Consider the following 23683-nt stretch of genomic DNA (forward strand, 5'->3'; position numbering starts at 1 on the left):
TCATTCCAGTCCTCCAATTTTATCTCTTCTTCCTTCCTTGGTCTGCCTTTTCTATTTTTACTTTTTTAAATTTTTTCTAAATACCTACAAGTGAGACAAAATCCTGGATCTGTGAAAAGACCAAAGTTAAACCCAAAAAACGGGCATCACAACAGCTGGGACAGTGAGATAAATTTCACTCTGCTATTACAGAGAACCTGCAAGTTATTGAATATTTGTATTAATATTATTTTTCCAGTATTCCTACATCATTTTTAATAGTATTTTTATATCCCTCTTCTTTTTGTATAGTCTGCTTTGCTAGACTGGATATATTGTATGACCTGACAGCTTTCCCCTGATATCTCTTTCCATACTGTATTGCTAATCTACTGTCCTTTAACTCACCTGTGTCTCATTAGCACACTACTCAAGGTTCTGTACTCCCTATTCCTGTTACCTAGATCTCATAGATTCTGTCATATGATTGTTGCTCTAATATTATTGTAAATAACTGCTGTTCCATGCAATTGTAATTACTTCACAACACCCCTCCCCCTCCAGATCTTAGCCCATTTCAAAGTTTCCTGAACTCTATTACTGTAGTGGTTAACTCTATTCTATAACACACTATACCTATTTACTATCCTTTACTCTCACCTTACCTCAGAATCTGACCTCCCACAATCTCCCTGCTTTATAGTTCCAACTCACAATCCTTCCGTCCCCAACAAGAGTCTTATCTTCTTTCCATCCTTTCTAAAAATCAGCTAGCTGGGTGGAAGATCACGGTTAACACTATACATAGTCAAAGGGTCTCCTATCTCTTCCCTACTTGCTACTACTGTAAATAGCATAGAATTCTCTGTTGCTGTCTTAAACCATTTTGCCTTCCCCCTCCAACTGATGACAAAAAAGAATAGGTGGAGGTGGTGAACACCAGGATACCCACTGGAAGAGGAAACCCAACAACCAAGGAACCACTAACAGATAACAACAGAAGAAGGTGAAGGAGGGAGTAGTAACCACACAAACCTCAATCCAGGACCTATCTGGAAATACAACTAAACAGTAGAGACAGTACCCAATACAAACAACTGAACAAGAATTCTTTAAACCTTATACACACGGAAGAACCAGCTTCAACACAACCTGCCCTCACCAGCACAACAAAATACAGGAGGTGGTGGACAGAGTGACCCTCATTTAACCAGCTAGTGGGAAGGAACCACCAAAGAAAGACCCAACAACAATCAAAACCCAAAGGCAAACACAAAGCCAACTTAAATGGCAGCCCAAGACCACTGAGCTTGGGAGATCAAGGAAACTGCACCACTGAAACTCACTGCTATTCTACTAAAGAAGTTCACAACATAAACCCAGGGAGCCAGAAAAGATCAATATAAGAAGCTGAGGCGAACAAGAAGAGTCTCACAAACAATGGGAAGACAAGGAAACAATCCCCAAATGAAAGGAAAGGAGGAAGCCTCAGAAAGAATGCTAGATGAAATAGAGGCAATTCAACTATCAGATATTGAGTTCAAAGCAATGATTGTCAGGAAGCTCAATGAGCTCACAATGAGCTACCAGAAACTACAGGGAAGGTACAATGAACTCACTGAAAACTACATCAGCATGAAAAAGGAAATACAAACTCTCAACAAGGGCCAAGAGGAAATAAAGAATACAATTTCTGAACTGAAGAACACAGTACAAGGAATGAAAAGCAGAATCGATGAAGCAGAAGATCGGATAAGGGAGATAGAGGACAAAGTAGAAGAAAACAACCAGAAAGAGCAAGAAAAGAAAAAGAGGCTCAGAAAGAATGAAGAGGGATTAAGAGAAATGCAAGACAACATGAAACGTAATAATATCCATATAATAGGGATGTCAGAAGAAGAAGAAGAACAAGGGATAGAAAACCTATTTGAAAAAGTAATGATGGAAAACTTCCCTAATTTGATGAGAGAAAAAGTCACACAAATCCAGGAAAGACAGAGAGTCCCAATGCAGAGGAACCCAAAGAGACCCACCTCAAGACACATCATAATTAAAATGGCAAAATTTCAAGACAAACAGAGAATCTTAAAGGCAGCAAGAGAGAAACAGGAAGTAACATACAAGGGAGCCCCAATAAGGCTAACAGCTACTTCTCGATGGAAACACTACTAGCTAGAAGAGAATGGCAAGAAATATTCCAAGTAGGCAACCAAGAGGTCGGCAACCAAGGCTACTTTACGCAGAAAGGCTCTCAATCACGATACAAGGCCAAATAAGAAGCTTCCCAGACAAAAGAAGTCTAAAAGAATACACCTCCACCAAACCAGCTCTGCAAGAGATTCTAAAGGAACTGCTTTAAGGAAAGGAAGGAAAAGAGTGAAAGGGAGAGGAACACATGTACATAAAAGACAATGAATAAGTACCTATTAATAATAACCTTAAATGTAAATGGATTAAATGCTCCAATTCAAAGACATAGAATAGCTGATTGCATAAGAAAACACGACCCACACATATGCTACCTACAAGAGACCCACCTCAGTATAAAAGATCTGCACAGTCTGAAAGTGAAGGGCTGAAAACAAATTTTTCAAGCAAATGCACAGGAAAAAGAAGCCGGGGTAGCAATATTCATATCAGACAAAATAGACTTCCAAAAAAGGTTCATAAAGAGAGACCCAGAAGGTCACTTCATAATACTCAAGGGAAGAATCCACCAAGAACACATAAATATTGTAAATATATATGCACCCAAAATAGCAGCACCCAGATATATAAAGAAAATCTTAGAGGACTTCAAGAAAGATATTGACAACAACATAATTACTGTGGGGGATTTTAACACCCCACTATCAAAAATGGACAGATCTTCCAAACAAAATATCAACAAAGATATTGTGGTATTGAACAATACCCTAGATGAAATGGGCTTTACTGATATATAAAGAACCCTCCGTCCCAAAAGAGCGAAATACACATTCTTTTCAAATGTACATGGAACATTTTCAAAGATAGACCACATGATAGGACACAAAACAAGCCTCAGGAATTTCAAGAAAATTGAAATCATACCAAGCATTTTCTCGGACCACAAGGGACTGAAGCTAGAAACCAACCCCAAGGAAAAAAACCCAAAACACTCAAATCCATGGAGATTAAATAGCATGCTATTAAATAATAAATGGGTCAAGAATAATATTACGGAAGAAATCAAAAGGTTTCTGGACAAATGAAAACAAACTCACAACAACCCCAAACTTATGGGACACAGCCAATGCAGTCCTGAGAGGGATGTTCATAGCGATACAGGCCCACCTAAAACAGTTAGAAACATTCCAAACAAACAACCTAACCCCTACGTCTACAAGAACTCAAGGAACAACAACAAAGACAGCCCAGAGCAAGCAGAAGGAAGGAAATAACCAAGATCAGAGCAGAATTAAATGACATAGAGACTAAAAGCACAATTCAAAGGATCAATGAATCCAAGAGCTGGTTCTTTGAAAAGATAAAAAAAATCGACAAGCCTTTAAGCAGATTCATCAAGCAAAAAAGAAAGAAAACCCAAATAAACACAATCAGAAATGAAAGAGGAGAGATTACAACAGATACCACAGAAATACAAAGAATAGTAAGAAATTACTATGAAGAACTGTATGCCAAGAAATTTGAAAACCTAGATGAAATGGACAAATTTCTAGAAAAATACAATCTTCCAAAACTCAATGAAAAAGAAGCAGAAAGCCTGAACAAACCAATAACAGCAAAAGAAATTGAAGCAGTAATCAAAAAAATTCCCAACACACAAAAGCCCTGGACAAGATGGTTTCACAGGAGAATTCTACAAAGCATTTAAGGAAGAGCTAACCCCTATCCTTCACATACTATTCCAAAAAATCCCAAAAAGATGGTAGTCTCCCAAACTCTTTTTATGAGGCCAACATCATCCTAATTCCAAAACCAGATAAAGACACAACAAAGAAAGAAAACCTCAGGCCAATATCGCTGATGAACATGGACGCTAAAATCCTCAACAAAATACTGGCAAACTGCATCCAACAGTACATTAAAAAGATCATACACCATGACCAAGTGGAATTCATTCCAGGGATGCAAGGATGGTACAATATTCGCAAATCAGTAAATGTAATACATCACATAAACAAAAGCAAAGACAAAAACCACATGATCATATCAATAGATGCAGAAAAAGCATTTGATAAGGTACAGCACCCATTTATGATAAAAACACTCAGCAAAGTGGGAATAGAGGGAGCATTCCTCAGCATAATAAAGGCCATATATGAGAGACCTATAGCCAACATCATACTCAATGGGCAAAAATTAAAATCTTTTCCACTAAGATCAGGAACAAGAGAAGGATGTCCACTTTCACCACTTCTATTCAATAGAGTACTGGAAGTTTTAGCCACAACGATCAGACAAGAAAAAAAAATAAAAGGCATCCAAATCGGAAAGGAGCAAACAAAACTGTCACTGTTTGCCAATGACATGATAGTGTACATAGAAAATCCTATAGACTCCACCAAAAAATGTTTGACCTAATAAATGAATTTTGCAAAACAGCGGGATACAGAGTCAATATCCAGAAATCAAAGGCATTTCTGTACACCAAAAATGAAACAGCAGAACCAGAAATCAAGAAAAAAAATCCCATTTGAAATAGCAAAAAGAAAAATAAAATACCTAGGAATAAACCTAACCAAATGGGTAAAAGACCTGTATTCAGAAAACTACATAACACTGAGGAGAGAAATCAAGGAAGACACAAACAAATGGAAACATATACTGTGTTCATGGATTGGAAGAATTAATATCATCAAAATGTTCATACTACCCAAAGCAATTTACACATTCAATGCAATACCTAATAAAGTACCAATGGCTTATTTCACAGACATAGAACAAACACTTCAAAAATTTATATGGAACCATAAACGACCCCAAACAGCTGCTGCAATTTTGAGAAAGAAGAGTAAAATAGGAGGGATCACAATACCCGACACTAAACTACTACAAGGCCACTGTCATCAAAACAGCCTGGTACTGGCATAAAAACAGGCACATAGACCAATGGAACAGAACAGAGAGCCCAGAAATAAACCCAAGTCTCTACGGTCAACTAATATTTGACAAAGGAAGAAGCAACATAAAATGGAATAAAAATAGCCTCTTCAACAAATGGTGTTGGGAGGACTGGACAACTACATGCAAAAAAATGAAACTCGAGCACCAACTTACACCTTATACAAAAATAAATTCTAGGTGGATAAAAGACTTAAATATAAACCATGATACCATTAAAGTCCTAGAAAAGAACGTAGGCAGGAATATCTCAGATATTTCACGCAAAAACTTTTTTACTGACATGTCCCCTAGAGCAAGGGACATAAAGGAAAGAATAAACAAATGGGACCTCATCAAAATGAAAAGCTTTTGCACAGCTAAAGAAAACAGTATCAAAATTAAAAGAGAACCAACTGTATGGCAAAACATATTTGCCAATGATACCTCAGACAAGGGTTTAATCTCAAAAATATAGAAAGAACTTACACGACTACACTCTAAGAAGACAAGGAACCCAGTTAAAAAATGGGCAAAGGACTTGAACAGACACTTTTCCAAGGAGAACATACAGAAAATCCAAAGACACATGAAACGATGTTCAATATCACTAGCTATCAGAGAGATGCAAATTAAAACCACAATGAGATACCACTTCACACCAGTCAGAATGGCCATCATAAACAAAGCAACAACAACAAGTGTTGGAGAGGTTGTGGAGAAAAGGGGACCCTAGTGCACTGTTGGTGGGACTGCAGACTGGTACAACCACTATGGAAAGCTGTATGGAACTTCCTCAGAAAACTAAAAGTGGATCTGCCTTTTGACTCTGCAATTTCACTGTTGGGACTATATCCTAAGAACACTAAAACACCAATACAAAAGAACCTTTGCACCCCGATGTTCATAGCAGCACAATTTACAATAGCTAGGTGCTGGAAGCAACCAAGATTCCCATCAGTAAATGAATGGATCAAAAATCTATGGTACATTTACACAATGGAATTCTATGCAGCAGAAAGAAAGAAGGAGCTCCTACCCTTTGCAACAGCATGGATGGAGCTGGAAAGCATTATGCTAAGCGAAACAAGCCAGGCAGTGAAAGACAAATACCACATGATATCACCTTTAACAGGAACCTAAGCAACAAAACAAAGAAACAAGCAAAATATAACCAAAGACACTGAAATAGGGGACAGACTGACAGTGACCAGAGGGGAGAGAAGAGGGAATTTCAGGGGGGAATGGGTAGGGTTTACAGGAACAAATTTAAAGGACACATGGACAAAAACTAGGAGTGGGTGGTAATGGGAGGGAAATAGGGAGGGTTGGGTGGGTGGGCTGGAATGGGAGTACAAGGGAGAAAACTGTACTTGAACAATGATTAAAATAAAATAATAAAAAAAAAGGATCAGGCAAGTTTAGCTGTTTAGAAAATGCTAAAGACAAAAATAAAAAGCTTTTAAAATTGGATTAGGAATGATAGGAACAAGAAGGGATTAGGCCCATATTGGGGTGAAAAGTTTTCAGTTAACAGACGATGAAGAGAAAGAACTACCAACTCCCATTTTCTATCAAGCAGAACAATCTTCAGACTGAAAAGGGTGAATCAAACACTGATAGGAGAGAATTGAAATGCAAGTTGGGGGAGAGACTGAGAGAACATCTAGTCACACTAAGTGAATTCAAATCTCCTGATCCAGAAGAATCACATCAGAGCTCTGAATTAACTTACAGAACAGACTTGCTCAAAGCTGGCAATCTAAGGAATGCAAAGAAAATGGGAAGATGCCCAAGATAAGAAAATGTCTAATGTAGCAAAGCAGAAAAGGTATTTTTGCAAGCCACAGTTGACGATCCAGACTCAAATCCCTGAAAGAATTCTACAGTCTAAGTACTTACAAACAGAAATGCCAGCCACCAGAAAGCAGCCTAGGCAGATAGAAAATAGTCAGGCAGACCCACCTATTCACTTCATCATAAATTGATGAGGGGACATTTCCTAGAGTGATAGGGACACTGTCTAGAGTGATGGGGACACATCCTAAGGCAATGAGAACACAGCCTAGACCACTGGGAACATCGCCTAGAGCAATGGGCATACCTCCTCGAACAATGGGAGACACCTCCTAGAATGATGGGGGACACTTCCTAGAGTGATGGGGACATGGCCTTAAGCAATGGGGATACCTTTTAGAGCAATGGGCCACCTCCTAGAGCAATGGGCACATGGCCTAGAGCACTGGGGGATACTTCCTAAAATGATGGGGGACACCTCCTAGAGTGATGGGGGAAACTGTCTAGAGCGATGTATACACAGTCTAGAGTGATGGGGAAACACCTCCTAGAGCAATGGAGACATTGCATAGTGAGAAGTCTATCTGGGTGGACCAAATAGTACAAGGGAGCTGGATTGGTATTCCCATTCTTGGAAGGCCTGAGAGTGAGGAGTAAATGGCTTGACCATAGTCTGTAGTATCTTCTTTCTCAGCATCATTACTGATGATTAGAGGAGGGAGAAGCAGCATGTGATCAAATCTGCAGGTGACATGAAACTCAGAGGGGGATTAAATATACTGGATAGATAACAGAATCAGAATCCAAATATCTTGAAAAGCTGAAGAGCCCTGCCCATCCCAATTAGATGAAATGGAAGTGTGTTGTGACGGTTCAAGGCCAGACAGGTTCTGGGATTCAGCTAGATAGAAGAACATATGTGGAACTGTTAGGATATCTGACATGCCTTTACTCAAGGGTGGGTGATCCACGCTTGCCCCAAGCCACGTCTCTTTGCATGGCACCCAGCAGGAAGCCCCTATCCCCTTACATTCTAACTATACACAAAGCCAGCAGGGAGCCAGAACATTGTATAATACAGCATGATTCTGCACACACAAGTCCACTCAATGTTATGGGAACCATTTATCAGACAGGGTCTCAAGGCTATGAGAATACTACTTATCTTGGTTCCCCAGACATCTGAGTGAGGAAGCCAGACTGCCTCCTTCTACCTTACAGGAGGGAGTATGGGTTCCTAGCAGTGTACACATAGGAAACCAAGGGACCTAAACACAGCCAAAGGCAGCTTTGCAGCCCTACCAGCAAGAAATGCCCACACAGAAGGACCAGCGAGGGCAATGGCATGGCCCTGTCCTGCCCCATATAACAAAACCTGCCTGCTGCCTTCAGTTCCAGGGTCCCATGGGAACAGGGACAAACTAAAATCTACCAAAAAAAGAATTACTTCCTGAGGATTGCCTGAGAGAACTGGAGATAAGATTTAACTTGGAAGGGTGGTAAGGGTAGGCTGGAAGGAGGAGTTAATCTTCACCTCTGATATACCACATGACCTTGTCCTGTGGGACTCTTAACAGCTTACTCAAGGTAAAAGTTGAAGCAGCAAGTGAGAGTTAAATGCAGGACACCTGAATTAACCTCAATGTAGAAAAAAAAATGCAGTTGTCCATTACATGGATGAACTATCTCAGGAGGAATGAATATGACCATATATCCATACACAAGATGACAGGCATGTTGATATGTTATATCATTCAGTTCTCATTAGTCCAATCAGACTGTTGTTATTATTTCCTGAAGAATACAGAATCTAGGTTCAGAAAAGTTAACTAGTTTGCTTAAGGTAACATAGTTGGAACTCAGGTAAGGAGGCAGACCCAGGTATAAATCATGCTTGTCCAACCAGTGGTGGAAAAACAGGACAACTCCTGCAGCAGGTCAGAGTCCCTTCAGACAAAAGCTTCTGACAGTGATTAGAATGGATAAATAGGATTTCAGAGAAGAGTGAACACCATCACTCAACTGGTAATAAAAAAGTACAAAATCAAAAAACTACTTTTTGCCCATCAAATCAACAAATTTTTAAAATAAAGATTTTATTTATTTTTAGAGAGAAAAGGGGAGCGAAGATGAAAGAGAGGGAGAGAAACATCAATGGGCAAGGGATACATCCATCATTTGCCTCTCACATGCCCCCAACCGGGGATCTGGCCCCCAACCGGGGACCTGGCCCCCAACCCAGGCATGTGCCTTAACTGGGAATCAAACCAGCAACCCTTTGGTTTGCAGGCTGGCACTAAAGCCACTGAGCCACACCAGCCAGAGCTTTTTTTGTTTTGTTTTTCCCCCAACAAACTTAATACAATGAAAATGGGGATGTTTTTAAGCTTATAATAAAAGACAGATTTTAAACATCAAAATACCAAAAACTGTATTGACAAAGTTAAAACAAGAAGAAATAGGAAGACAGTTACCATGAATATAATCACTGACAGTTAATATCCATTTCCATAAAGAGGTTTTATAAATCAATTTTTATTTATTTTTATTTATTCTTTTTTAAAAGATTTTCTTTATTTTTACTTTTAGATAGAGGAAAGGGAGGGAGAAAGACGAAGAGAAACATCAATATGTGGTTGCCTCTCACACGCCCCCTACTGGGGACCTGGCCTGCAACTGAGGCATGTTGCCCAATTGGGAATATAAATCAATTTTTAAAAAGATAAACTGCCTAATAGAAAAATGGATAAAAAATATGACAAGGCAATTCTCAAACTAGGAAATACAAGATGCTAATAAATTTATGAAAAGATGCTCAGCCATATCAATAGTTAAATGTACCAATTTTAAGGCTGATAAAAGCCTGTAATAGCACAGATGAGTGAGGGGAACTCACTAACCCTTTTTGTTGGTACATACTTCTAGAGAGAAATGTAGATGTATCCATTAAAATTAACTGTGAAAGACTGAAAATAACCCTAAATGTCCATTAACAGGTAAATGGTTAAATGATAATACCCATCATTCAGTCATTAAAGGAAAATGGCAGAAATGACATGCAAAGTTGTCCAAGACATACTGTTAGGTATAGGAAACAAGCTGGGAAATAGAAACTAGGACCTCCCCATGTGAAAAACAACCACATTCTATTCCTCATACAAATAGGGCTGATATTTGCTGAGGATGGCTCAAAGCACACCTACCCTTCTGGAGAGTCTGGGCCACATTTTCTCCACTTTCATAATGCCTTGACTTCTTGATGTATTACAGTTGTAATTATTTTTAATTTTTAATTATATTTTATTGATGATGCTCTTACAGTTGTCTCAATTATTCCCCCTTTGTCCCCTTCATCCAGCCTCCCCCACTCTCTCAGGCAATCCCACACCATTGTTGATGTCCATGAGCCATGTGTATTAAGTTTTTTGGCTACCTCCTTTCCTATACTGTACTTTATATCCTCATGGCTGTTCTGTAACTACTTGTTTGCACTTCATAAGCCTCTTACCTTTTCACCCATTCCCCTACAAACCCCTCCCACCTGGCAGCCATTAAAGTGCTCTCCTCATCCATGACTCTGTCTCTGTTCTTGTTTGCTTAGTCCATATTTTAGATTCAATTGTTGTATGTATTTATTGCTATTTTATTGTTCATAGTTTTATCTTCTTTTTTTAAGTAATTCCCTTTAACATTTCATATAATAAGGGCTTGGTGATGATGAACTTCTTTAGCTGTCTTCTTGTCTGGGAAGCCCTTTACTTGCCCCTCAACTTTAAATGATATCTTTGCTCGATAGAGTAATCTAGTTTGTAGGCCCCTGCTTTTCATCACTTTGAATACTTTGTTCCAGTCCCTTCTAGCCTGCAAAGTTGCTTTTGTGAAATCAGCTGAAAGTCTTATGGGTACTCCCCTATAGGTAACTAACTGCTTTTCCCCTCCTGCTTTAAAGATTCTCTCTTTGTCTTTAACCTTCAGCATTTTAATTATGATGTGTCTTGGAGTGAACCTCTTTGCATCCCTCTTGTTTGGGACTCTGTGCTTCCTGGACTTGTATGTTTATTTCCTTCACCAAATTAGGAAGGTTTTATTTCATTATTGTTTTCAAATAGGTTTCCAATGTTTTTATCTTTCTCTTCTCCTTCTGGGACCCCTATGATGTGAAAGTTGGAAGGCTTGAAGTTGTCCCAGAGGTTGCTTACATTATTCTAATTTTTTAAAGATTTTTCCTTCTTGTTGTTCTGATGGTTGTTTTTGCTTTCTTATATTCCAAATCATTGATTTGATTCTTGGCTTCATCTACTCTTCTACTGTTTCCCTGTAAATTGTTCTTTTTTTCAATTGGTGTATCCTTCATTTCTGACTGGATCTTTATTATGCTGTTCAGGTCCTCACTAAGTTCCTTGAGTATCATTATAACCAGTGTTTGATAGATTACTTATCTCCATTTTGCTTAGTTCTTTTTCTGGAGTTTTGATCTGTTTCTTCATTTAGGCCATGTTCTTTGTCTCCTTACTTTGGCATCCTCCCTGTGTTTGTTTCTGTGTATTAGGTAGAGCTGCTATGACTCCCTGCCTTGGTTGCATGGCCTAATGTAGTATATGTCTTGTAGGGTCCAGTGGCACAGCATCCCCTATCACCCTAGCTGGGTATTCAAGGTACAGCTTTCATGTGGGCTGAGTACACCCTCCTCTTGCAATTGAGCCTTGATTGCTGTTGGCAGGTCAATGGGAGGGATTTGCCCATGCAGTCAGCTACTAGGACTGGCTGCGAACACTGACCACTGACCTGAGCCCTTTGTGGAAGATCAGTTGTTCAGAAGCAGGGTGGCAGTGCTCTGATGTGGACTGTAGCTGTCCACTGGGTGCACAGGCTCTGGGGTTTCCTGGGTGGTGCAGGCCAAGGTCAGCCGCCATCTGTGTTCTGCCTAGGGCCACCCTGCATGAGCTATAAAGCAATCTGAGATGGCTGCTACTTGTGGTGGGCTTGGAGATTCCCAGACAAAGCAAAACTATGAATCTAGGCTGCTAGTGCCAGACCTGGGGCCACTTTGCAAGAGTTATGGGGGCTGGGAGCTTACTGAAGTTTGCTGTTGCTTATTCTATAGGATTTAGGAAGTTGAAAGCATGAGCCAATAACAGCGATTCACATAGAAAAGGTCTCTTTACAGCTTGGGTTGGCCCACAAGTTGGGTGGGATGAAGTCTCAGAGGATTTCCAGTGCAGGGCAAACAGTGTTAGCTAGATTGATGGAGTCTTAGATATGGCACCCACCTGCCAGCTCTGTGGCTCTGTGGAAGAAGGGACAATGGCCTCTGCCCACCTTTCTGTCTAGGAAAAAGCTATCCCCCAGCTCCCCCAGCTCCTATCTTGATGCCAGACACTTCAGTTCCTCCCTATATGCCACTGGTGCCTTTCAAGCTCCTACTCTGGTGCTGGAGCTCAGAAGGAGTGAGTCTGAGTAAGTCTGTGTGTGGGTTCTTGAACACAATGGTCCTCAAATGTTTTGGCACCCAGGACCGGTTTCATGGAAGACATTTTTACCATAGACTGGGAAGGTAGGGTAGGAGACAGGAGGCAGAGCTCAGGAAATAATGCCAGTGAAGTTTCGCTCACTAGCCTACCACCCACTTCCTGCTGTGCAGCCTGGCTCCTAACAGGCCACAAACTGGTACCAGTCTGCAGCCCAGGGGTTGGAGACCCCTGGTTTAAGGGAAACTGCTTGGGACCTCAGCAGATTTTCTACTGACTCAATCTCCACTGGTTTTTACACCTAGAAGTTATAGGGACTTATCTTCCTGGCAATGGAACCCTGGGCTTGGGGACCTGGTTGGGGGATATTCCTCCTGAATTTTTATCCACCACAGGTGGGTATGGGACCAGCCCATTCAGTGTCTCCACTCCTCCTACCAGTCTGGATGGATGTGGTTTCTTTAATTCCATAGTTGTCAGACTTCTATTCAACTCAATTTCTGATGGTTCTACATGATGGCTGTTCTATATTTTAGTTGTAATTTTGATGTGGTTGCACAAAGAGGCAAGCCATGTTTACTTATGCTGCCATCTTGACCAGAAGTCCCCATACTTGTAATTAATTTAATAAATGGAAAGGAAAATAGCCAATGTTGATGAAAGGGTGGGAGTCTGGCACCATTGTATACCACTGGCAGAAGTATAAACTGTTACAAACTTACTGCATGATCTACCAAGCTGTGACAAGCCTGAAGGACATACACAATCTATGGCCCAGTAATTGTAATCCTAAACATTTTTCCTGAGTTCAGGCAGCAATAAAGGTGGTCAAAGAAACCTCCACCCCCTTTTTAAAGAAAAGCCTAAAGCAACTTAACAGTACAATGAAAGGGAACTAGTAGAGTAAGTTATGACACAGTCATAAGAAGGAATAGTATACAACTAATTAAGTGTAGAAATAGATTTTATATAGAAAGAAGGTCCATAATGGATTGAGTTTTTTTAAAGGTGACCAAATGACATGGATGGTTATAATCCATTTTTGTAAATATTATACCATGACCATAACAGAAATAGATCTGGGCAGTATCCACCAAGATGTTAAAAATGGTTAGCTCTCTAGGTGGGGGTCTCATTTGGCAAATTTCATTTTATGTCTTGGGCTTATCTGTAATTTTTGTTTTTTTCTACCATGAACATGTGTTTCTTAAGAAATAAGTATAAGCAATTATTAAAAAGGCAATGCTGTTCCACAGCTGGTTAAGCTCCAAACACACTGCTAGGTAATTCTCATGATGCCCATGGCCAAGGCAGAGTTTTCAGGGCAGAGAGGCCCAGGATCCCTTGGCTAGCACCAAGCAACATGCAGAGAATCACCTTCAACTACTTGCATGAACTGCAGCCCCATTCTGCTGCTGATGCTGTGTGCTGTCAGTGCTGTCATCTGTCCTGACTGGTGAGCCACCGTGTCAGGCATCTACCAGGCACTAAGCTCACTCTGGGATCACAACAGTGAGTTAGGATGTGGGGCAGCAAGATGTGGTCAGAGGCCTCCAGAGTGATTCCAGTGTCCAGGGAGAAGCTGAATGGCTGGACAGCATGCCAGGTATAACTGTGGAAAGGCAGAAAACACAGGCAAGACCCAGCTGAGGAATCCCAGCTTTCTCCTGAATGCAGCAGGGAGTCGCAGGTGGATTTAGAGAGTCTTCCTTCAAGAAATAAATGCCAGATCATAGGTGGAGGGTCTTGCCAAAAGAACAACAGCAGGGAGGTGATGACTACCATTCAAGAGAAAGATTAGCAAGGCACCGCCATTGTGGAGGGAGGACACAGTAAGATCAGGAACCATAAGCTCAGTGACCTGGACAGGACTTGGTCACCAGTGCAACAGGGAGGCAGAGAAACAATAGAGAGAGGCCCAAGGGAACTTTTGGATTCTCTTCTCAGCAGCTCATTGCCAACTGGTGAATGAAAGGCCCAAGGGTCAAATTGAGCTAATCGAGGTTGAGAAGAGCTGAGAAGGAAAGGAAAAGGAAAGACCATGGAGTACCCATTTAATTAAAATTATCTGTTAACCTGTTTCCAGCAGGGATAGGTGGCAAACTGCATACATGACAGACAGACACTTCTGGATCTTCAACCTGTAAGTACCTACATAAGGGACTTTATGTGCTGCAAGAAAACCAACAGACAATAATGCTGGATCAGGACCTGCCATATGTTAGTGTACCTGCTGCCAGGAATGGTACAGGGACAACTTCAAGAATACACAATGAGCTGGTATTGGCTCAGTGGATTGAGTGCCATACTGTGAACCAAAGGGTTTCAGGTTTGATTCTCTGTCAGGGCACATGCCTGGTTTGCGGTCAGGTCCCCAGGAGGGGGCACACTAGGTGCAACCACACACTGGTGTTTCTCTCCCTCTCTTCTCCCTTCCTTCTACTCTGTTTAAAAATAAGTAAAATCTTAAAAAAGAAAATACACAGTGATTGAGCCTGTACTTAAAAAAACCCTAGCACCAAAAACAGAGGAAATGACATAAATCAGCAGATATGAACAATGCCCTCATCTCTATGAATGGGCTCTGGCCTTTCATGAAAACTTCCCCTCCTAACACAGGCTACAGTTGGCTTTTACCACAGTATTTACCTTTACTTTTCTAGACTGGTTTCGATACAGTGAAGAAGAAAAAAGGCAGTAAGAACTTAAGGAGTTCTTGCAATAAGTTGCTAATCTATACAAAATGGGGTAGGGTCTGTTCTAGGTGACAATAGACTTAATAGCAACCAATGGCAATGCAGTGATTGTGGTGGATCTTGACTTACACCAGAAACAAACAAAAAGACAAGCCAAAACCCTGGGGAAAGATATTGTTTAGGAAATTGGGGAAATCAATGTTAATTCTCTGAAGCAAGAAACAATATTGTAGTTATATAAGAAAATGTCCATACTTTTTAGAGACAAATATAGAAGTATGTAGGGGAAAAGTCATGGTCACTGGGATTTGCTTTAAAGTACTTTAGCAAAGAACAAAGAAGGAAAGGGGAATAGATATGAGAAAATGTAAAATTGTTAAGTCTGGGGGACAGGAACAGAGAGATTCATTCTACTATTGTCCTATTCTACTTTGAGTAAATTCCATTGTAGATTGTTTTAATACAGATTCAAGCAGTGTTCTGAGTAGCTGATGAACAACTGATCCCCTTAATTAGCCTGCCATAGCCTATGGGTAGGAAACTCTACTGTTCCCCATGATTCCAAATCATTTACAAAACAACTTGCTGCCTATTTCAAAGCCTGTTTCTTTAGCTGTAAAGTAGGGATGATAATAGTTCTTACCTCAAAAGACCATTTTGAGGACATAATACCTTAGTGCATGTTGTGAGTCTAGAACACACCTGGCACTTTCACAGCAAGGATTCAAACAAGGGCAGTTGTCAGTTTATCACCCAGATCACTGGGTTCTTATGAAGGTCAAAGGAAGGACTCCTGGTAAGGTATTTGGCCAGTCCTTTGCAAGTGGGGAGCACTCAGCAAATTTTAGCTACTGAGCACCAAGAAAACCAGTTTTGGAAACAGAGAGAGAGAATTTGTTAGCAATATTTTACCCATTTGATTCTCAAAACTGAAACTACCCTACAAAATAGGAACTACTACTACTCCAACTTTATACAAGTGGATTCAGAAAGAACTAACTCTTAGATCTGAAGTTTAATGGCTGTGAAACCTTACACCATCCCTTAACCTATGTGTCCTCATTTTCATTTCCAGTAAACATTCCTCCCCTATTCCTCCCCTCCCCCACTTCCATAAAACCTAAGTGACATAACTTAGGTACTGTGTGTCACAAAGAGAAGGTATGCCACCAGTTCAGCAGGGTTCTTATCCCAGACATCTATCCAAGAAAAGCCTGGTCACAAGACCCAGGAAAGCCACAACCTCTCCAAATGTGCAACAGAAACTATAGTCTCTGCTCCCTCTTCACCTCAAAGGTTATTATGAGATAAACTAGAGGATTTTTTCAAAGTATGAGATGAGACTAAGGTAAAGAAGCAGACATACCAGAAACAATATACAAAGTAGAGGTAGGGAAGGTGAAATGATGTGATGATGGAGGTAATGAGATGGAGGTGAAGGTGGTGAAAATGATGGTGATGGTGGCAGTGGATATGGAGGCAAAGGTGAAGGTGGTAGAAATAGTAGGAGTAGAGTTAGAGGTAGATGTGATAGAGATGATGGTGGAAATAACAGTGCCAGTGGAGGTGAAGGTGGTGGAGGTGAAGGAGGTGAGGGTGATGGAAGTGATGGTAGAGGTAGTGGTGAAGGAGTTGGAGGTGAGGGTAGGGGTAAGGTGATGGTTATAGAGGTGGAGGTAGGGATGATGGAAGCCAAGATATAAAAGCATCTAATTCTAGCACCTATAATTAACAACTACTCTCATGCTATATAGTGAAAAAACAAAAGCAAAAAACTGTAAGACTAATGAATAGAATGGCAAGGAACTAGAGTCCTGGTTATACTATTAACCAGTTATTTGACCTCTGGGGATAGTATAGCTAGCTGGTAATAGTAATGGCAGCTACTATTTATACTATAATATATTACAACAGGATAGGTTCTATGTTATACCCTTTATTACCTTAAAAATGTGATTATTACTGTCCCATTGTGAAAATGAAGACACCCAAGGCTTGAGGGCTTTAAGTGACTTGATCATGCCTATAAAGCCATTAGGTGATGAAGTTGAATTCAAACATAGGTCCCTCTAGATCTAAAGCTTACCCAGCTTACCATGTGGGTCTCAAACCACTTAGCTGCCTTTAGGGCCATTTTCTTATTTGTGAAAATAATTGAATTGAAGCAATGGTTCTCAATTTCTTTGCTTCCTCCTATCTCACTGACTACCCTTTAGTACTAAAGGCCCTGGGTCCCACTGACATAGGTATAAAAAGTCCATCCATGCTAAGAAAAGCTTTTCTAAATCTCAGTAATGTGCTCTTTCACTTACCACTTTTGTACACTATTGAGAATATACGAAATGGTCACTTTTATGTTGGTACCATTACCAAAAAGTGGTATTAGTGGGGTGACTGGTGTGCAGGTATCCTTCTTTACCTCACCTGGTAAATAACATCTGGACTCAATAATCTTCAAAAGTTCTTTGGGCTTACACCTTTTTACCAGCTCAGGAGATAAAGAACTGCTCCCATGATGACTGGGGAAAGTAAGCTCCTTCCTGACTACAGCCAATTTCTTATTGTACTGTTTTCAGGTCACTGTTATCTGTTCCCTCCTTTGAATTCCCACTGCTCTGGCAGCTTCTCTCTGTAGACATGTCACATTAGAGTTCCTACCTTGTCTCAGTCTTGCATCCTAAATAGTGAACACTTCTCTGAGTCTCTGGTACTGACTTTGGGCCTAACACAAAGCAAACCTCCCTGCACTCAGGAAATATCTGCTGGCCATTAGAGCCGTTGGCAGTCAGCATTTCTGCCAATAATACACACCAGTCACTCACCTTGCAGCCTCCTGAGCCAAAGGGTGACTCCTCTGAGAACACTTCTCTCAGATAAAACTGGCCCTTCTTATTGCATGCCTTCAAAACACCTTTGGAACTGGTTTCCACCAGATCCCCCTCAGCGACACATCATGAATTCTCTTCCTCCCATAAGTGGGCTCAAGTGACTCCCTCTTAAACTATAATGTTCTCTCTCTGTGGACCCATATAACTCTATATGTAACCTAGCTTCAGTCTCCACTGCAATCCTGAAAAGGCTCCTTCAACGTAATTCATGTGACTTTCAAAGCAATTAAGAGGCCTCTTCTCAATATTAGGTCTCTCTGACCTGCAGCCTTGACACTGTAAACTATGTACTCCTGAAGCTTTTCTTCCTGAGCTGATTTGGGAGGCAACATGAAGTGGGGGAAAGAGTAGACGCATTGGACTTCACCCAGCAGCTGAATGGCCTTTGGCAGCCCATTTCACCTAATCCCCAGTTTCTTTGTTTGTAAAATGTGTAATATAATATGCCTTGCAGGACTACTGGAAAGATTAATGATAACTTATGTAAAAGAACCTGGCACATAACACATGCTCATAAAAAATATAGTGACTGTCATCTTGCAAGACACAGAACTCTATGTCTGACACTTCTCAATAACCTGCTGGTCATCTCCACCTCATATGTGCATGATTAGAATTAAACTGGTGACCTTACCTAAATGTAGTGGCTCACTTGAATTTCTTTTTTCCTCTTAATAATTTTTCTGGATATCCAAGTTCCAATTTTTCTCCCTTTATAGCCCTTTAAGAATTCCCAACATTACCTCAAATGAAGGCCACACTTGCCAGCCAGTCATCCAAGGTCCCCCTCAATCTAACCCCAATCTATTTTTACAGCTTTACCACCTACTACCAACTGTCACCTTGGTTGAGGTTTCCATCCAGAAGCCCCACTTTCTCCATGTCCTGCTCATTCTCCAAACATAGCTTCTACCAAAAAGCCTTTTCAGCAAGAGCTCTCCTCTTTTCTTCCTGGAGGCCCACCATGTCACTGTTTCCTGTTTGTGCACATACACTTTCCTTTCATTATTCTTGCAAAATTTATGGAGCACCTATTTTATGCTAGACATTGCATCCCCAGCCCTTGGTGATGAATCAGACCAGTGAGAACTTTGAGCTCTCAGACCTTCACAGTATGGGAGGGGAGAAAACCACAGACACCAGGAGCCACAAGACAATGTGGCAAGTGCTAGAACATACAACAGGGACACAAGGCCTACAGGTGTGCAGAAGAGGGTGTGGTGGGTGATTCTGTTGGTGCCTAAGGGCAGGCCTGCCTCCTTCAACTGCATCCAACTTTTTATTAAGTATGACATACTGGCAGAAAAGTATAAAATCCTTTAAGCATAGCTTAATGTACTCTCACCACTGAACACACCAGTATAACTAGAACCCAGGTCAAGAAAGGGAACATTGCCCTACCTTATAAGCTCCCTGCATGTTCCCTGAGTCACTACTATCCTCAAAAGGTAATATTATCCCATTTGCTGACATCACAAATTAGTTTTGATTTGTTTGAATATCATATAAATGGGCCCATCTGATGTGTACATACTGTTGTCTGGCCCTTTTGTTCAGTGTTCTGTTGGTAAGTTTCCCACATCATGAAGCTTGTTCATCCTTGTTTCTGTGCAAGCCTCTGTTGTGGTGACTACTATAATGTATCTATCCTATTGTTGACAATTTGGGGCTATTATGAATGATGCAGTGATGACCATCCTACAGCATTTCTTTTGGTGAAGCTAGGGACACACTTCTGTTGGGTACACCATTGCCAGGTCATAAATAAGCTTATCTAGCTTCAACAGAACTAGATAACAGTTTTCCAAAGTGGCTTTGTCAATTTATACTCCCTTCAGCAGTGCCTAAGAGCCTGGGTTAAACCATAGCCTTACCAGCAACATCTTCTCTTGTGAAGTGGGATTTCCTGTATTAAACACCTCTTCTCTGAACCCTAGAGTGGCTCCTATTTTCCTTACACACTCTGACACCCCAAAAGATACCAGTCAGGGATCTGCTTAGTGCTGTCACTGAGAAGGCTCTAGGCTTGGCAGGGTCACATGACAGTCATTCCTTAAAAAAAGAAAGCCAGAGTAGAACAAAAACAAAAACAGGAGGGAGGGCTACCTACTCACATATCAATGCTGGGATGGTGTATGCACTGGCAGGAAGGAAGCAAGATCTACATTCTAGGGAAAAGAGCTTGAAATCCAAAAAGAACACTTATATTTCCAAGTTTCTTCCTTTTTCCCTCAGTTTTTGAAGCCAGACCCCAAAAATGCCCTCTCCACTTCACAGGTGCTGAGTTTGGGAAAAAAATGAGACTATTCTTATACAGTTGAAAGGTCCTCTGGTCATATGCAACTGGCTCTTAGGCATCCTGTCATATGGGTTCCTAAACTTTGACACCATTCCCCCCTTCTAAACTGGATTTTGAATTTCATAAGGCAGGAACCACAACTGTCTGAACTATATCGGGCATTTAGCAGAAATAAATAAATGTACAGTTAATGAATAGTTATGCATTTATTAAATAAGAAGAAAGAGGGTGGAAATAATATGAAAGAGAACTGAATACTCTAGAGTACTTTTACATAAATAACTACTCATCCTGAAAAGAATTAGCAGGCTAGTCTTAAAATTTCCATTTCAAAGATAAGGAAACTGAACCCAAGGAATTCAAACAACTTGCTCAGAGTCATAAAGCTGTTAAATTGTTGTGGCAGAACTAGGGCTGAGGTCTGCTGGGCTCCAAAGCCTGCTTGTCTCCCTGCCTACTTGGCCCCATGGTGGAGAGCAGAAGAGAGGTCAGCTCAACAGCTGTCAAGATCCTGTTCAGAGCCACTCAGCACCAAGGTGTCTGCTAGAAGACAATAAATGGGCTGGTTTTGAAGTGGCACAAGTTGCTCTTAGCCCCATGATAGCTGAATCCAGGTGTGGTATGAGTGGAGTTCACTCCTACTTCTTTTGTTTTCTACAGGAAATCACAATGTGGCAGCTGAGTAAAGGCCCTGGGAGATGAATTAATGTGGCAAGAAGTTCACAGATAGTACAGAGCTTTACCCTCCTGGGCTGTATATCCAATGTACAGAAATGGGAATGGCCTTGTTCTCTAACACTTTCAGGCATGTGAGAAACACCCAGCTGTAAGCAGCACTTGGTCTCCACATTGCTTTTTACAAAGCCCTCTTCTATCCCTGCACACTGAATGACCAATGAGTGCCACAGTAGTCATCTGAAAAAAGCCTGTTCCAGAGACTGGGCCATCATATAAGATAAAATCTATTTCAACACACATATGTGAGTACATGCATGAATACACTCATCCATTCAATCCAAACCTGAAGCATTATGACTTGAAACAGAATCCCTGATACTGCTGTATACTTGAAAGTGGAGCCATAGCATACGCCAACGTTTTTGCAGACATTACCCTGTCTAATGCCCCCATCAACTCCCTGAATGAATTAGTGTCTCCATTTTACAGTTGCAAAAGCTGAGATGTGAGAAGGTGCAGTAGCTGCAGAGTACAAGGATGCAGAGTATAATGATGCAGAGTGCAATGATACATATCTGCATGCAGGCCCAGGTCCATCATTTACTGGCACTGCTTTCTGCTACACAGCCTATGTGTGAACACCATGTCTGGGTGTGCTTCCAGGTGCCAAAAGAACTTCACAAGGCACCTCCAGCAGCTGAATGCTCTCTGTGGTGAAACAGAAAACACTTTTCACTTAGATCTTGCAGTGTGGGCATGAGGAACAATTACTCAGAAAGATTATAAGGCATAGGAGCCCTATGAAATATGATTTCTGTACTGAATAATCAATCATCTAAGGAAAAAATACTGTAATACAAAAGGGTCAAAAAGTCTCCACCTCCTTGAAAATGAGTCTGAATTTTGTGCAGGCTTTCCCTACATGCCAAGCACAATGGGCCAACACTCCAGGCCAGTATCCTGCAGACAGAAGGGCAGCAGGGATCCAGCCAAGAGGCCTGTGGACATACCATGGCACCTCCAAGAGCCCAGGCCACTGCCTTCCTCATCCCAACTTTCATCTGTGACAAAACACCAAATAACTTGGGGGTGGTAGAGGATGATTCAACAACTGTTCCAAGTTTCCCAAGTTTCCCCCTGAACAGGCTGCCACCATCAATTTCTAAATTAAGAGGAATTGGGGGTGGGGGGAAGTGGAGGAAAGAAAAGGAGCATGATGATTGGAAGGCCCTGAAGCTGTTTGTACAGAATCTGAAATGTCAAGGTCTGAGAGTATTAGACAAATGAAAGCAGAATTATATAAAAGCAACAGTTAATAAAAGAGATTGTCAGATGCTGTGTTTCCATCCTCCCAAGTCATTACAGGAGTAAAATTATCCACAGAGAAAATGGAAAACTTTTTTTCAAAGCTGATACAATTAAGCTTTCGACCATACCTCCTTGATCCCCTCTTTCCAGCCTCCCTCCATTCCCCAAATCCCTCACCAATCTCCAGTTCCTGGGGATGTTGGAAGCACTTTTCTTCTTTGTATTAGTATGAGCAAAATGCATGTGTTTGAAAGTCAGAAAGGAGATCATGTTTTGTACCACCTTCTGTATACATTCAATGACTATTCACAATCATGGAGGAAAGTCTCATTTAAAAAATAGCCTACATCTTCATACAAAAGAAATTTGGACTTCACTTTATAATGAGTGGGAAGACCAGATTAGAAAGAACGGCTTGTCCTGGAGAATTTCCTTTCCTTCAGGAAAGCAGAGAACCAGTTTTAAGGAGGAGAACTATAGTAGAGAGGAGTGAGGAGAGTGATGAGAGGAAACAGACTTTAGGGAAGGAAAAATGCTGAAGCTACTTGCTTTCCACACCAAACAGACACACGCTACTAGAAGCCAAACTCAAAGAGGGAAAATGCAGGAGGAGCACAGCAGGTGACTGTAAAATTGCACATATAACAAAAAACATCTGTGCTTATGAACATATGGGCAACAGTGAAAATTAGAGCTATGGCTGGTGAAATTTTTTATCCTTTGCAGGATCTGAAATCACAATCCTTGTCATTATAGCTACAGTCGAACCTGGGCAGCAGGAAGCTGTCCAGGGAAATATGTGCTTGCTAAGAGCTACCTCTGCAGGCAGCTTGAGGTTACCTGCCAACCCTTGAAACCACAGGCTGTCACCATCAGTACTCCGTGTTCACATCACAATTCACATGGTCCCCTAAACACCCCCAAAAGAGTAAACAGGTGAGGGTATCCATGGAGCAGGGAGGAACCTCCTTCATGTTCCCACTGCCTACAGAAATCCAGGTTATCTGCCAGGCCACAGGAGACATCCCCTATGAAAATCAAGCCCCTTAAGCAAGCTGTCAATTTCAAACCTCCAAACCATGACAAACAATTCTCAAAGATTTACCTGCAATAAGCTAATGGCTCAGGCAGCTTGGCATGCTGTCTCAGGAAGGAGAGAGAACAATTTTTTTACCCTTCCAACCATCCCCTCTCACGTTTTAAGTCATTTCTTTGAAAAAAAATCTGTCATGGTCAACAAATGAATACCCCCTACCCCCACAAAGTAAGCAAGTTACCAAATGAAATTTTAATAATTGTTATAGGTTTTACAAAAAAGAATGACAAAAATGACATGTCTTTGAATCTCATTCATGTCAAAGGCTTATCCTTAGAAAAGCAATGTAGTTGCACTTTGATCTCTCCAACTCCCATGAGAAAACCAATGATACAACTTTAATACATTTGTATAGCAAGACTTCATGTTATTATTATTTTTATCCAACA

The 23683-nt window shown here is 40.9% G+C and overlaps 1 protein-coding gene across 1 annotated transcript in view; it reads right to left on the reverse strand.

Moving 5' to 3' along the window:
* CHCHD6 (coiled-coil-helix-coiled-coil-helix domain containing 6) overlaps positions 1-23683 on the reverse strand; it is a 337119-nt gene that overhangs the window by 132625 nt on the left and 180811 nt on the right. The gene's annotated exons all lie outside the window — the stretch shown is intronic.

Source organism: Phyllostomus hastatus, unplaced genomic scaffold (assembly GCF_019186645.2).
Source record: "Phyllostomus hastatus isolate PE091 unplaced genomic scaffold, TTU_PhHast_1.1 phas_contig_80, whole genome shotgun sequence".
NCBI classification, from domain to species: Eukaryota; Metazoa; Chordata; class Mammalia; order Chiroptera; family Phyllostomidae; genus Phyllostomus; species Phyllostomus hastatus.